A 13,645-nucleotide genomic window follows, 5' to 3' on the forward strand; every position below is an offset into this window, starting at 1 on the left:
CAGCAGCCGCTCACACTACCCAGCTCCCGGCACCCGTTGAAGTGTCACAAGCGTGCCTGGCGGCGTGTGGCATGTGTGCGGTGAGTTAGGGCTTGGGTAGGCACATAAGTGCTTGTGTGATGCATGTCAGGGGTGGTCCAGGAGTGTGTGCTCTTGTGTGTGCATACATGCACATGCATACATGTGCATGCATGTCAACAGAGGGAACTGTGCCTGTGTGCATGCGCTCTGGGTGTGATGGCTGCTGGGTGTGCAGAGACATGGGAAATAGAGGACTGACGGGGATGTGTGCACTACAGGCTGGGCGTCACTAGGTGCTGAGGGACCAGACCAAGGTGCCCTGTGGTTGCTGTCCCCACCCTCGACGTGGACCTCCTGGCCAAAGACGGCCACTGCTCAGGTAATGATTCATCGCAGGAGTGCATGACCGGAGGGCTTCTGGGAGGAGGCAGCTACTGAGCCTGAAGCTTACATACTGGATGAGATTCAGCCAGGTGGAGGGGAGAAGAGCAGTTATCTGGGTGGAGAGTACAGCCTGGGCAAGGCCTGGAGTCTGGGAGCGACAAAGAGAGACCAGAAAAGAGGAGAGACAGACGGCAGGGCTGAACCAGGTTGGTCCACACTCCAGTTTAAAAAAGCCCATCTTCCTAGAATGGGGGGTGCCAGAAGAGGCACCCACAGAGGTGACATGTGGAATGAGGACAAATGGCTGGGACAGAGAGAGGTGGTGGAGATGGCACGGGGTGAACAGGGTGGCTAGGAAGCTTTGATACTCCAGGGACAAGATGGGGCTTTCTTGTGAGACCAAGGGACACTTGAGGATCCCACTGTGCAGGGGGCCGGAGCTTGAACAGAGAGGGGGTCAGGTGGAGCCAGCTGTGCTGGGCAGTCAGGAAAAAAAATATTTGGAGGTTGACCAGATGTTTCAAAGTGGTTGTAGGCCTGTGGGTAGGGTAGAGGAGTGTCTGGGGGGGCATGCAACTTCCACAGTGTGAGAGTGTGTAAGAGGAAGTTTGGGTCCTCAGGGCCACCTCTCCAGGATCTAGGGATCTCCATGCCCTCCGGGTGCCACTGATTCTCTATCCTTGTCCACCCACCCCAGCTCTTTTATTTCTGTGGGAGACGAAGCTAGTTTGGTAACCCCACCCTCTAGGTACCTAGAGCCACCAGAAGCCCCTGGCCCAGGGTATTACACAGGCTCCCAGGGCAGTGCCTGTGGTCTCCTGAATAATTTTTTCTGGGTTCCCAGAAGGGAATGTCTGTGCCTCATCCTGCCCTTCTTAGGGCATGTGGACTGCCAAGGTGACAGGGACAGATGTCGCTGGGCATGTGGTAGGTCATCTGGAGGTCTCACTCAGATCCCCTTCCCAGGAGTCTTCTCACACTGGAGGTTACCTGGATGCCTGCCTGTTTGGACAAAGCTGTAGGCGCCTTGGCTCTTTACAAGCCTGTCCAGGACAATCACTCTTCTGGGAGTTCCTTCTCTCACTAGCTCCCACTCCTACTATACTCTGTGTCTTCGGAGGGTGACGCTTCCCACCTACAAATGGGTTTAAAAAGGCTTTCTCCATGCCAGGGCACAGCTAAGCCTCTGAAGCCCCATGTCAGCCAGCACCTCTCCTTACTGCCAGGGGGAGGTAAGATAAGACTGAGCAATGAATGAGGGGGCTGGTGTGTGGGACACCCCTCGTTCTGCAGCCTACTCTGGGGCACCTTGAGATGACTTTGCCAATTTATGTTGTTGATGTCTCAGTGCGAGGGCTCTGGAGACATTTTCAGGTATCTCTAAATCAAGGAAAGCTTTGACAGGGACAGATGTCGCTGGGCATGCGGTGGGCCAAGCCTCAAACCCTCCTCTGTGCCTGTAGTATACTCTGTCTGTTTGGGAAGCAACAGGTGGGCTCTCTCCCCACCCCCGACCACATAAAATGGAAGAGGAGAGTGGAGGAGACGATAGAGCCAGACCTGGGCAGAGACAAGACAGACAGATGAGACCCTAGACAGAGCCTAGTCTTAATGCCCAGGCACTTCCTGCACCCCAGATTTGGTCTAGCCTTGGGAATCCCCAGGAGCCTGCCTTCATACTGTAGTTGGCAGCTCCCTATCCTGTGCACCCTGCTGTAAGGCCTTCACTATTGTTGAGGATAGCTTTCCATTGAGACCCCACCCCCGAGTCTTAGTCACCCTGGCTGCTGTCTGGGGGGAACAAGGGATCTCAGAACTGGGGGACCTGGTGTGAATACTAATTGGGCTGCTCACAGGGCGCCTTCACATGCTGATGGTAGATGGCTGGACCCTGGCCAGGGCCGGCTGGGCCTGCTTGGGAGCCCGGTGCACCCCCACCATTGAAACAAGATACTTCTAATGCCTAGGGGCTTCTGTCACTCTCTCAGGCCTGGGAAGGGTCCTCAGCTGTTCCAGGATTGGGTGGAGACTGGAGACCTAGAGAGCTGTGGTCCCTGGTACCCAGTCCCAGCTGACCCTGAGAAGGGGCTTCAGCCACTCCAAGATGGGGTAAGAACTGGAGACTCAGAGGGTACCCAGTCCCAGCTGACCCTGGCTGGGCCTTCTATAAAATGCTTCCAGAAATATGGCTGCCCCATCAGACAGAGGGAAGGGTTCTTCTCAAGATGGTGGATAGAGGGGTGCATGAAACTGGGGGATAGATAAGGATCCCCCTTGGCTTAAAGGGGTCTTAGACTCTAGTCTTCTACTCAATTTGAGCACACCTTAAGTCACCCCCCCCCCCAGATAGGGTCACATGTAACCCAGGCTGACCTCCAATTCTCTATGAAGCTGAGGGTGACCTTGAACTCCTGATCCTCCTGCCTCCATCCTCTGAGTGCTGGGATTATGCAGCTGTGGCTGGTTTATGCAGCTGTGGGGACAGAACCCAGAGCTTCATGCATGCTACTTTCCTGCTGTCTGCAGCTGGATGCCAGATAGGGTCACATGTAACCCAGGCTGACCTCCAATTCTCTATGAAGCTGAGGGTGACCTTGAACTCCTGATCCTCCTGCCTCCATCCTCTGAGTGCTGGGATTATGCAGCTGTGGCTGGTTTATGCAGCTGTGGGGACAGAACCCAGAGCTTCATGCATGCTACTTTCCTGCTGTCTGCAGCTGGATGCCATTGCCACCATTTCAGTGTCACTTGCCTGGTCCTGTCCCTCACCAACCTCTGTCACTGTCTGATGGCCTCAGTGCAAGGCAGTAGGACCTCCCTTGGGGTTCTGGATGATGCCTCATAGTCTAACCTATTATGTGGCTTCGTCCACACTCTGCTCCTAGACCTTCTCTGGGTCTGTCTGCCCAAAGCCCCAGTACATCCTGGCTTTTGCTCATTCCAGCTCCTTTCCCAGGCCTGACCCGACCCTACCCTTGGTTCCAGCACATCCTGCTTGCCCATCTGTGTGGTACTGGCCTCAAATGCTGTCCTTAGATCCCATCCTCCTCTGTACCCTCTTTTTCTCTGCTGGCGTTGTATCTGGGGCAGCCTGACCCACTGCAGCCCAGCAGCTGGAACACACTGTCTGCTGAACAAAGGGCTGCCTGACTGGGGACTACTACTGTGCCAAGAACATCGCTCCTCTCCTCCAATCCTTCCAACACGCCTTGTGAAGCAGTTTCCTCTTTGGCAGATGGAATGAGCTCCTGTCATTGGTTAGCTTACAACAGCACACACGTATTGTCACTTCTAGAGCCAGAAGTCCAAGATTGAAGTGTGGAGTACACTGTGCTCCCCCTGCAATGGTTCTCAACTTTCCTAACACTGTGACCCTTTAATATAGTTCCTCATGTTGTTGTGACCCCCAACCATAAAAGTATTCCATTGCTACTTCATAACTGTAATTTTGCTACTGTTATGAGTTGTAATGTAAATATCTGATATACAGATGATTGCTGGGCAGTGGTGGCGGCGCACGCCTTTAATCCCAGCACTTGGGAGGCAGAGGCAGGCGGATTTCTGAGTTTGAGGCCAGCCTGGTCTACAGAGTGAGTTCCAGGACAGTCAGGGCTATACAGAGAAACCCTGTCTCAAAAACAAAACAAAAAACAAAACCCCAAAAAACAAACAAACAAAAAAAAAAAACCCCCAAAAACCCCCCAAAACAAACAAACAAAAAAACCAGATGTCTTATATGTAACCCCCCAGGGGGTCAAGACCCATAAGTTGAGAACCACTGCTCCATAGACTCTGGGAAGAGTTCTTCCTTCCTGTCAGCTGCCTAAGGCCACATTGTTCCTTCTCTGCCCTGCAGGGTTCAGCTGTGTAGTCCTGGCTGGCCTGCACTCACTATGTGGACCAGGCTGGCTTTGAACTCAGAGGTCTGCATGACTCTGCCTCCCAAGTGCTGTGTTTAAAGGTGTGTGCCACCACGTCTGACCTGTAAATAGTTTTTAAACAGCTTTATTGAGATATGCTTTACCAGCCACAGAGTCCACCCAGTTACAGTTTACCAGTTTCGCTGGGCATCGTGCCTCACATCTGTAATCTCAACACTTGGGAGGCCAAGGCAGAGGCAGGTTGCTGCAAGTTTGAGGCCAGCCTGGGCTACATAGTGAGTTTCCTGCCTCCTGTTGCAGTGGCTGCTACTTCCTGTCTGACAAAGACTCACTGGTTGGGATGTAGACTACTCACCTAGTATGCAGGAGTCCCTGGGGCTCATCCCTGCAACGCAAACAATGGGCAGGTGTCTTCTTGCAAACATAGCACTTAGGAGACAGAGGCAGGAGGATTAGAAATTCAAGATTTGGGCCAGTGAATGCCCCAGCAATTACGTACTTACCACCAAACCTGAGGACCTGAGTTCAATCCCCGGGACTCCCACGGTGGAAGGAAAGAACTGACTCCTGCAAGCTGTCCTCTCACTTGTAAAGATGCATCACCGCAGGCTTCTGCCATCCTGCGACACACACTAATGAAAAGTTCAAGGGCCTCTTCGGCTATGTAGTAAGTTCAAGATCACCCCAGACTCCAGGAGACCTCATTCTCCTTTTTATAAAATGGGCTTCATTGAGCCAGGCAGTGGTGGCGCACGCCTTTAATCTCAGAACTTGAGAGGCAAAGGCAGGTGATCGCTGAGTTCGAGGCCAGCCTGATCTACAAAACAAGTTCCAAGACACCCAGCATTATCCAGAGAAACCCTGTCTTGAAAAACCAAAAAAAAAAACCAAAATAAAACAAAACTGCCTCACTGTACCTCAGGCAGGGTGGTCTCATCTCTACACCCTTACTTTGTACTTGTAGAGACCCTCATTCCAAATAAGACCCCTATGCTGAGGGTGTGGGTGAATCCATCTTTAAGGGGACTGTTTTACTAACTCTGGAGAAGCAGAGGCACGGGAAATACAACAAATTCTTATGGCAGTGAGCCAGCGAGCCAGGTGTGCCTGGCTCAGAGGATAGGGATTCATTCCATTTCTAGAATATTCTAGAGGCCTGGAGGCCTGCTTGGGTAGAGGGCAGTGTGTCTCATTGCATGGGGTGGGTGACTGGCAGGCAATGGCCTAGGCTGGATGTGGCTGCATCCAGGAAGTCCTGGCCTGGGGACCACCTGCCTTCGGGGTCAGAGGGTTCCTTCCAGTTCATCAAGTCCCCACTGGGCACTTGTTCATCTAGATTTCCAAGTTCATGTTTCAAGGCCTGGCTCATGTGGCTCTGGCCACTCCTAACAGGGACAAGAATGGGCACTGTACAACTTCATTTGTGTGTGTATGTATGTGTGTGTGTATGTATGTGTGTATGTGTGTGTGTATGTGTGTATGTGTGTGTGTATGTGTGTGTGTATGTGTGTATGTATGTGTGTATGTATGTATGTGTGTATGTATGTGTGTATGTGTGTGTATGTGTGTTGTATGTGTGTATGTATGTGTGTATGTATGTGTGTGTATATGTGTGTATGTATGTGTGTATGTATGTGTGTATGTGTGTGTATGTGTGTATATGTATATGTATGTGTGTATGTGTGTATATGTGTATGTATGTGTGTGTATGTGTGTATGTATGTGTGTATGTATGTGTGTATGTGTGTATGTGTGTGTGTGTATACGTGTGCATGTATGTGTGTGTATGTGTGTGTATGTGTGTATGTGTATGTGTGTATGTATGTGTGTATGTATGTGTGTGTATATGTGTGTATGTGTGTATATGTGTATGTATATGTGTGTATATGTGTGTATGTATGTGTGTGTATATGTGTGTGTGTGTGTGTGTATGTTGGCGGTGGATCTCAGACACTGGCCTTGATTGCTCTCCCTGCTAGGTTTTTATGGCTTTTTGAGAAAAGGTCTCACGATATATCCCTGGCTGGCCTGGGATATGTAGCCAAGGCTGGCCTGGAACTCACAGAGATCCTCCTGCCTCTGCTTCCTGAACATTGGGATTGAAGATGTACACACCATATCTAGCATCTTCCCTGGTTTGCTTGTTTGTTTGAGGCTGGGTCTCTCACTGAACTGTGGTGAGCCACTGTGGTGGCTTCGGGTCCTACTGGCAAGATAGAGATCACAGGCTGTGCCTCTGTGCCTGGCTTTTTCTTGGCTGCTAGAGCTCAGATCATCAGCCTGCAGGGCAGACACTCTACCCACTGAGCCATCTTCCCAGTTCCTTACAGCTTCTTCATAGTAACCAGCATTGGAATAGAGCATGGATCTTTCCCCACAGCTTCAGGTTTTGCTCTGATAAAGTGCACCAGAAAATACCTGTCCGAAGTGTGTGGTATTCTAGCTGGTGTTCAGTGCATGCCTGTGATACCAGCACTTGAAAAAAAGACAGGAGCTTTGTGAGTTTGAGATCAGCTTGGCTATATATTGAGACCAAAATCTTTGGCAGGAGGGAGGGAGGAAAGGAAGGAGGAGGGAAATAGCCTCTAATAGAGAGTATGTGGACAGTCCCTTTAAGATGGTTTTAGTTGCCGGGCAGTGGTGGCGCACACCTTTAATCCCAGCACTTGGGAACCAGAGGCAGGTGAGTCCCTGTGAGTTTGAGGCCAGCCTCATCTATAGAGTGAATCCCAGGACAGCATTGAATTATATGTCTTAATCTTTATCTTTCTTAAGGAAAATTCCTTTGCCCCCGGAAATGAAGGTGACCATAGCTCAGCCATCCATGGGGGCGTTGCTGGGGGGAGGGGGTGTTTCCAAAGAATGTGGCTGAAAAGGGCGGGCTGTCTGCAAAGGTCCCAGGAGGCTGGTGCTTTCTAATCACAAAGGCATCTGTTATTCTAAGGATACCCAAGGAGAAAGTGCAGTTTAGAGTTTACCTGGGACAGCAATGCTTGGGTGAGGTAGTATAAGCCTATCATCTCAACCCTATGGGGGCTTAAGTGGGGGGATGGAGTTAAAGGCCAGCCTGGGCTACACATGCAAACCCTATCAAGGGATCACCAAAGATATATCAATGGCAGCAACCTCCATGGCAGAGGCTGGCACAGCTTGGCCCTGTACCTGGAGTCATTCTACCTCTGGAGTGGCTTTCAGGGGGCTATGGCACAAATAAGAGGCCATTGGACATCTGTGGAAACAGGACATGAATCTGAGGCTAGGGAGGACAGGACTCCCCACTCATGTGTCTAGAGTATTGAGCTCCTCTATTGTAGATGGTACCACCAGCCTGTCTAACCCTTGATGGCATGGGAAGGGGAAAACAGGGACTTCCCTTTTCTTGAAACAAAGTTTTTCTGTATAGTCCTGGTTGTTCTGGAACTCACTTTATAGACCAGGCTGCCTTGAACTCACAGCGATCCTCCTGCCTCTGCCTCCTGAGTGCTGGGATTAAGGGCATGTCCAGCACTGCCCGGCTCAGGAATCCCTGTTTGGCTGGCAGTTCTTTGCAGGGTAGTCAGGTCGATATGGAGGGCCTTCCACTTTCCAAATACAAGCTTGGCACATTGGGGAAGCTCCCCTGGGAATTGTTTAAGACAGGTCCCCTCAGGTTCTTCCTGGCCACCCAAGTGACTCCATTGCTCTGATACTTGTATGTTGATTTCTCAGTATAGATGGCATTCAAGCCCGGCCTACCTGCTCATCATTGGGTAGGTGTGATGGGCACGGATGTCCCTCCCCAACTGTGTTGCCTGTGGGTTAGTGGGCTAGCAGGCTCTGGGGAAGAAAACATCTCTCTCTCCCTCTCCCTCTCCCTCTCCCTCTCCCTCTCCCTCTCCCTCTCCCTCTCCCTCTCCCTCTCTCTCTCTCTCCCTGTCTCTGTCTCTCTCAGACAGACCTGGGGACTGCTGTGACAGGATCTCACAATGTGGCCCTGTCTCTCCTGGGATTCATGGTGAAGACCTGGCTGGCCTTGAACTCACAGAGCTCTACCTGCCTCTACTTCCTACAGAGTGAGATTAAAGGCATGTAATGCCAAGCCCTGATGTTTTTTTGTGTTTTAAATATTTATTTATTTTTACCTATGTGTCTGTGTTAGGCAGGGCATATGTGTGCAGTGCCCACAGAGGCCATAAGGGGGTGTTGGTTCCCCTGGAGCTGGAGTTACACGAAGTGAGTACTGGGTGCTAGGAACTAAACCAAGGTCCTCTGCTCTTAACTGCTGCGCTGGAGTTGGGGTCGGCTTGTTTATAAGTCTATAGGAGGAGCAGGGCTGAGATGCCCAGACTCCCTGAGGCCTGTGGAGGTGGAGACCCTTTGGAGGCTCAGAGGTCATGTGAGATCCCTTGACCTTAGGGTGCCTCTGACCTATGGGAATATTTCCCTGGGGTCACTGGGTGAGAGAGTCCTTTGCAGGACTGACAGTTTGTCATATGTCAGCAGCTCCTGAGGAGCCAGGATAGGGGGATGTGGTGGGAGAACTACTGCTTTCAGGTGGCCTCGTGGGATCCCCGTGAGAGCATTTAAGCAATTGGCTGCAGTCCACACCTGGGTTGGATGGAATGGAACAGAACGGTGGGCTCCCAGCACTGTGGTCAGTGTCCGTCTTCCACTGTCGCCTCCCAGGTGGCCCTTTGGCCTTGTAACCCATGCCATGAGTGTCTGAAGCCTTTCTTTCTTTCTTTCTTTCTTTCTTTCTTTCTTTCTTTCTTTCTTTTTTAACATATTTGTGTGGGGGGCGTGGAGGCAGTTAATGTATATGGAGGTCAGGGGACAGTTGTGGACAACAGCTCTCTCCTTTCGGCTTTACACGGCTTCTAGTGATCTAACCCAGCTTGCCTGGTTTTAGTGGCAAGCACCTTTACGCACGGAACCGTCTCCCCAGTCCCTCTATGACCTGCTTTGCCTGAGTTCCACACAAAACACATCCATTCATTAGCAGCCTCAGAGCTAGGCGGTGGTGGCCACGCCTTTATTCTGAGCTCTCAGAATAGTAGACAGAGGCAGGCGGATCTTTGAGTTCCAGGCCAGCCTGGTCTATAGAGTGAATTCCAGGAGAGCCAGGACCACGCAGAAAAACCCTGTTTGGAAACAAAGAAACAAAGTAGCAGTCTCCCTCCCCCATCACCACTTTTAAATCAGAGTTCCCAGTCCTGGGGAAAAACCAGGAAGCCCTCCCAGTACTTTGTCCTAGTTTTGTTTCTGATGCTGTAATACAATGCCCTGACAAGAAAAACAGCAGAGCGGGAAAGAGGTTCTAGGCTGACAGTTCCAGGTTACAGATCATTACAGTAGGGAAGTGAAGATAGGAACTTAAAATGGCTGGTTACATCATATCCACAGCCAAGAGCAGAAGGAAGGAATACGCATGGGCTAGCTTGCTTGTGCTTAACTCAGCGTCTCTACTCTTACACAGCTCAGGGCCCCCTAGGGAATGGTGCCGCCCACACTGGGCTAGGTTTTCCTGCATCAATCAGTTTATAAGACCATCCCCCACAGGCCAACTCAATGTAGACAATCCCTCACTGAGACTCTCCTCTTTGGTGACCCTGGGCGATGAGAAGTTGACAAAGCTAGCTATCCCGGACTCCAAGCCTGGCTCTGGGGTAGAGAGTGGTTGGTGGTCCTGGTCCTGTCTGTAGCCATGCTGAGACCTAGGCTGGGCATGATGTCTCAGATTTCAGTGACCTGCTGGTGGGCTCTGGGAGGAGAACAAGAAACTCTGCTAGCAGGTGCTAAAGTCCCCATGGGGTGGTCTTTGGGCATCCCTAGCCAGCAGCTCTAGGGCTCCTTGAGGACACCCCAGAGACATCCTAGATAGTTGGTCTCAGAGAAGAGCCCAGGAGCAGTGTGATCCCAAAATGGTTGTAGCTGCCCCATGTCTTTTGGTCCCTGGGGTGGTCCATGGTTCCCAAGGAGCATGCTCTCTATTCATTCTCATTCTCATTCTCTCTCTCTCTCTCTCTCTCTCTCTCTCTCTCTCTCTCTCTCTCTCTCCTTGTCTAGGCAGCATTGAAAGGGTTTGCTAAGGGACTAAACAGGACTGTGTGACACTCAGTGAACGGTCTATGCCAGCTTAAGATAATTTGTCAGGTTATGAGTCTTTGCACTTGGCCAGTAAGTATTGAACACCTGCTCTCTACCAGGCCCTGTTTTTGGGTCCAGAGCATGGGCTCTAGATACAAGAGGAATAGGCAAACCCATGATTTAGCATACACCCGGAATAACATGTGTCACAGCAGGTTGAGGAAGCCTCCTGAGGTCCCTATCAGAGCAATGTATTTAGGGGGAAGAGTGTTCTAGAAAAGGAATAAGAAGAACACAAGAACCTGATGAGGTTGGGAGGCCCTTAACTGGGCTTCTAGTATGTGGCCCCATCGTTTTTTGCCTGTTTCCCCCCTCAGTTTTTCCATCCGAAAAATGGGAACAAACAAGCTTGTAGGTAGCTGTGGCAAGAATGTTCTGGAAGCATTCAGAATACTGTCTGGGGCTACAGATATGGCTCAGTTGGTAGAGTACTTGCCTAGCATGCAACCTGGTTGTAGGTTCAATCCCCCAGCACTTCACAAGTGGATGTGGTGGTATACCTGTAAGGCCAGCTCTCAGGAGGTAGAGGCAGGAGAGTCAGAAGTTCAAGGTCACCCTTGGTTATGTAAATTGGAGTTACAGGCATGCACTACCACCCCTGTGCATAGTAGGCAGGACTTCTTGCCTGATTTATTTTGTTTTTTCTTTTCTTTTTTCTTTTTGCTTGTGCATTTGTTTAGCCGGTTTTGGCTTTTGTTGTGTTTGAGACAGCTTCTGACTATATATAGCACAGATTAGCCTGGAACCCTCAATCTTCCTGCCTCAGCATCAGTTGTTGAATTACAGGAATGTCCCGCCCCCATCCGCCCCCCCACCCCCACCCCGTTCGACTTTTCCTCTGGTGTCCTAGACTGGCCTGGGATGTTCCAGCCTCCTCTCTCTCCTCGAGCTACGAGATGAGCTCTGAAGCACACATTGCTGGGAGTGTTATTGTCCCACGTGCTCCTGTGCAGACAGATATCAGAAGTCTGAGAGCCACTGGGGAGGGTGTGGCACCGCTTCCTACCGCCCTCCTCTCGCACTTTCCACCGGATCCCGCTTCTGTCCCTGCCTCGCGTGCTGACGTCACACCAGGACCGGTTTGCTCCCCGTGACCCGCACACCAAGCTTCTCTGGGGCAGTTCTGGAGGGCGCAGGGCTGCGAGGTAGGGGGAGCGCGGAGGGCAACAACAGGCGCCGGGACCGGACGGCCGGGGTGGGTGCGGGTGACGCTGCGGAGTGGGGGGTTCCAGCCAACGCAAGCCAGGGGGACGTCCGGGTGGTGGTGGCGGCGGCGTGCTCCTGAGCCGGGGACCGCTCAGTGCCCGAGTGCACGGGATGCACTCGGTTGTACTTGGGTAGAGGTTTGGGTGAGCCTCGGCACTGGGATTTCATACATGTTACGCTGGTGGTCAGGTTCCAGACAGCTCAGAGCTGGGTCCCAAGGGGCAGGGCGCCCACTCCGTGCTAGCAGCTCTCCAGGTCCAGGCAACAGCTTTCTCTTTTTCAGATGGGGGTGATCAGGCTTTGGGGAAGCATTTGAAGGAAGGCACTTCCCAGCTAGGACCGGTGGGCTGTTGTGATGTCCCCCAGAGGCAGGCGAAGTCTCTGGCTACCTCCCCCACCCCCACACCACCACCACCACTACTGTTCCCTAGCCTGTGTCTAGGAGGGGTGTGAGTGATGGTCAGGTGATGTCACAGGTCCAGGAAGGTAAAGCCACCTGTCAATCCAAACAGCTGGTTCAGGTAGTCGCTGAACTTCTCAAGCATAGCTAGTTGCTTCACTGGAGGGAAATTGGGTTGGAATTTGGGGTTCTCAAGCAAAAGTGGGGTCTGCACGGGGCGAGGGATTCCTCCCCATGTCATCTACGCCGGGTTCCCCTCCCCAACCCTTTTGAATCTCGCATTTCCTTCTCCCTGGGGCTGCTCAAACTGCCTTCAAGATTTGGCCCTCAGTAAACGAACCTCCAATCTCCAGAGTAACAAGAAACAGATCATGATTCTTGTCCAAAGGCCAGCCATCTGCTGGATGTTCTGATGCAGGCCTGAAATCCTAGCAATTGGGAGGCTGAGGCAGGAGGATTGCTGCAAGTTTGAGGGCAGCCCTGAGCACCATAATAAATCCCTGCCTCATAATAAAAACATAAATAAGAGATATGAACAAGTTATCTGGGAGTTGGGGGACCTGACCTTGGTCACCTTAGTCAGGCTGTCTCTACACGGAGTGACAGAGCCTCTCTGGGGAGCTAGAGCCTAAGCAAGGGCATGCATGCTGTCTCAGGCCTTGAGCAAAACAGGACTGAGAGGAGGCAGCAAAAGGAAGGGACTCTAGGTACAGCAGCAGGGGAGAAGAGGGTTTCTTTGGAGCGGGTGACACATGTCTCATCACTGCATGGTGTTTGTCTAGAGCAGTGGTTCTCAGCCTTCCTAATACTGGGACCCTTTAATACAGTTTCTCATGCTGTGGTGACCCCAACCAAAAAATTATTTTTGTTGCTACTTCGTAACTGTAATTTTGCTACTCTCATGAATTGTAATGTAAATACATCTGATAGGCAGGCTGCCTGATCTGCTACCCTAAAGGAGTTGTACCCTACACAGGTTGAGAACCACTGGTCTAGAATCATGCCAGGAGTTCCTGCCTCTCCCTGTAACCCACAACCAATCATTAGTGTTTCTGTGCCTCAGTTTCCCTACGTGAAACGATAGTATCTTTAGCTCTGTGATGTCTCAAGTTCTGTGGGACGCCGGCAGGCTACTGAACAACTACTGTCACGATCATTAGCAGAAGGTGATGGCAGCCAGGACAGACACAGAGGACAGACAGCTAGGGGCCATCTTGAAGGGTTTTTTTCAGAGGAGGATTCGACATGGCTGAGAGGATGGGTGGGAGGGGTGGGGTGGCCCCTCACAGCCCTGCAGCTTCTCCTGTGGCTGCTTTGGCTGCCAGGACCACTTCCTCCTGCGGCTTCAGTCTCTGCATGAAGTGTGGTCTTGTGAAGACTCGCCATGCAGGGTGGAAACACTGAGATAGTAGCCGAGAGTGGGCGACAGACTCGTCCTCTAAGGGTTTGTAGGTACGATATGGAGCATCCAGGGTCTTCTGGAGCTGATGTGTCCTGTTCCTAAAAGCCCTCGGTGGGTGGGGGGGTCCCATGGTGCTGTACGTGGTGTAGGTGCTAGGGTGTTTCCTGGTCTGGCTTCCTGCTGCTAAGGTTCTCTGAGCATTCGTGTGGGGTTTCAGGGAACAGA

At 51.6% G+C, this 13,645-nt stretch overlaps 1 protein-coding gene across 3 annotated transcripts in view; it reads left to right on the plus strand.

Annotated features, from left to right (window-relative positions):
- Amz1 (archaelysin family metallopeptidase 1) overlaps positions 1 to 13,645 on the plus strand; it is a 28,876-nt gene continuing 15,231 nt past the window's right edge. The window contains exons 1-2 of one of the 3 annotated variants that reach the window (XM_076923537.1): positions 1 to 80; positions 300 to 400. The gene's annotated coding sequence lies outside the window, so the exon portion shown is untranslated. Of the gene's footprint in view, positions 81 to 158; positions 401 to 11,263; positions 11,558 to 13,645 lie in introns of those variants that run through there. The other 2 variants (XM_076923539.1, XM_076923538.1) reach the window with 2 other exon arrangements.

The sequence above is a fragment of the Arvicanthis niloticus genome, chromosome 24 (genome assembly GCF_011762505.2).
Source record: "Arvicanthis niloticus isolate mArvNil1 chromosome 24, mArvNil1.pat.X, whole genome shotgun sequence".
Lineage (NCBI taxonomy): Eukaryota > Metazoa > Chordata > Mammalia > Rodentia > Muridae > Arvicanthis > Arvicanthis niloticus.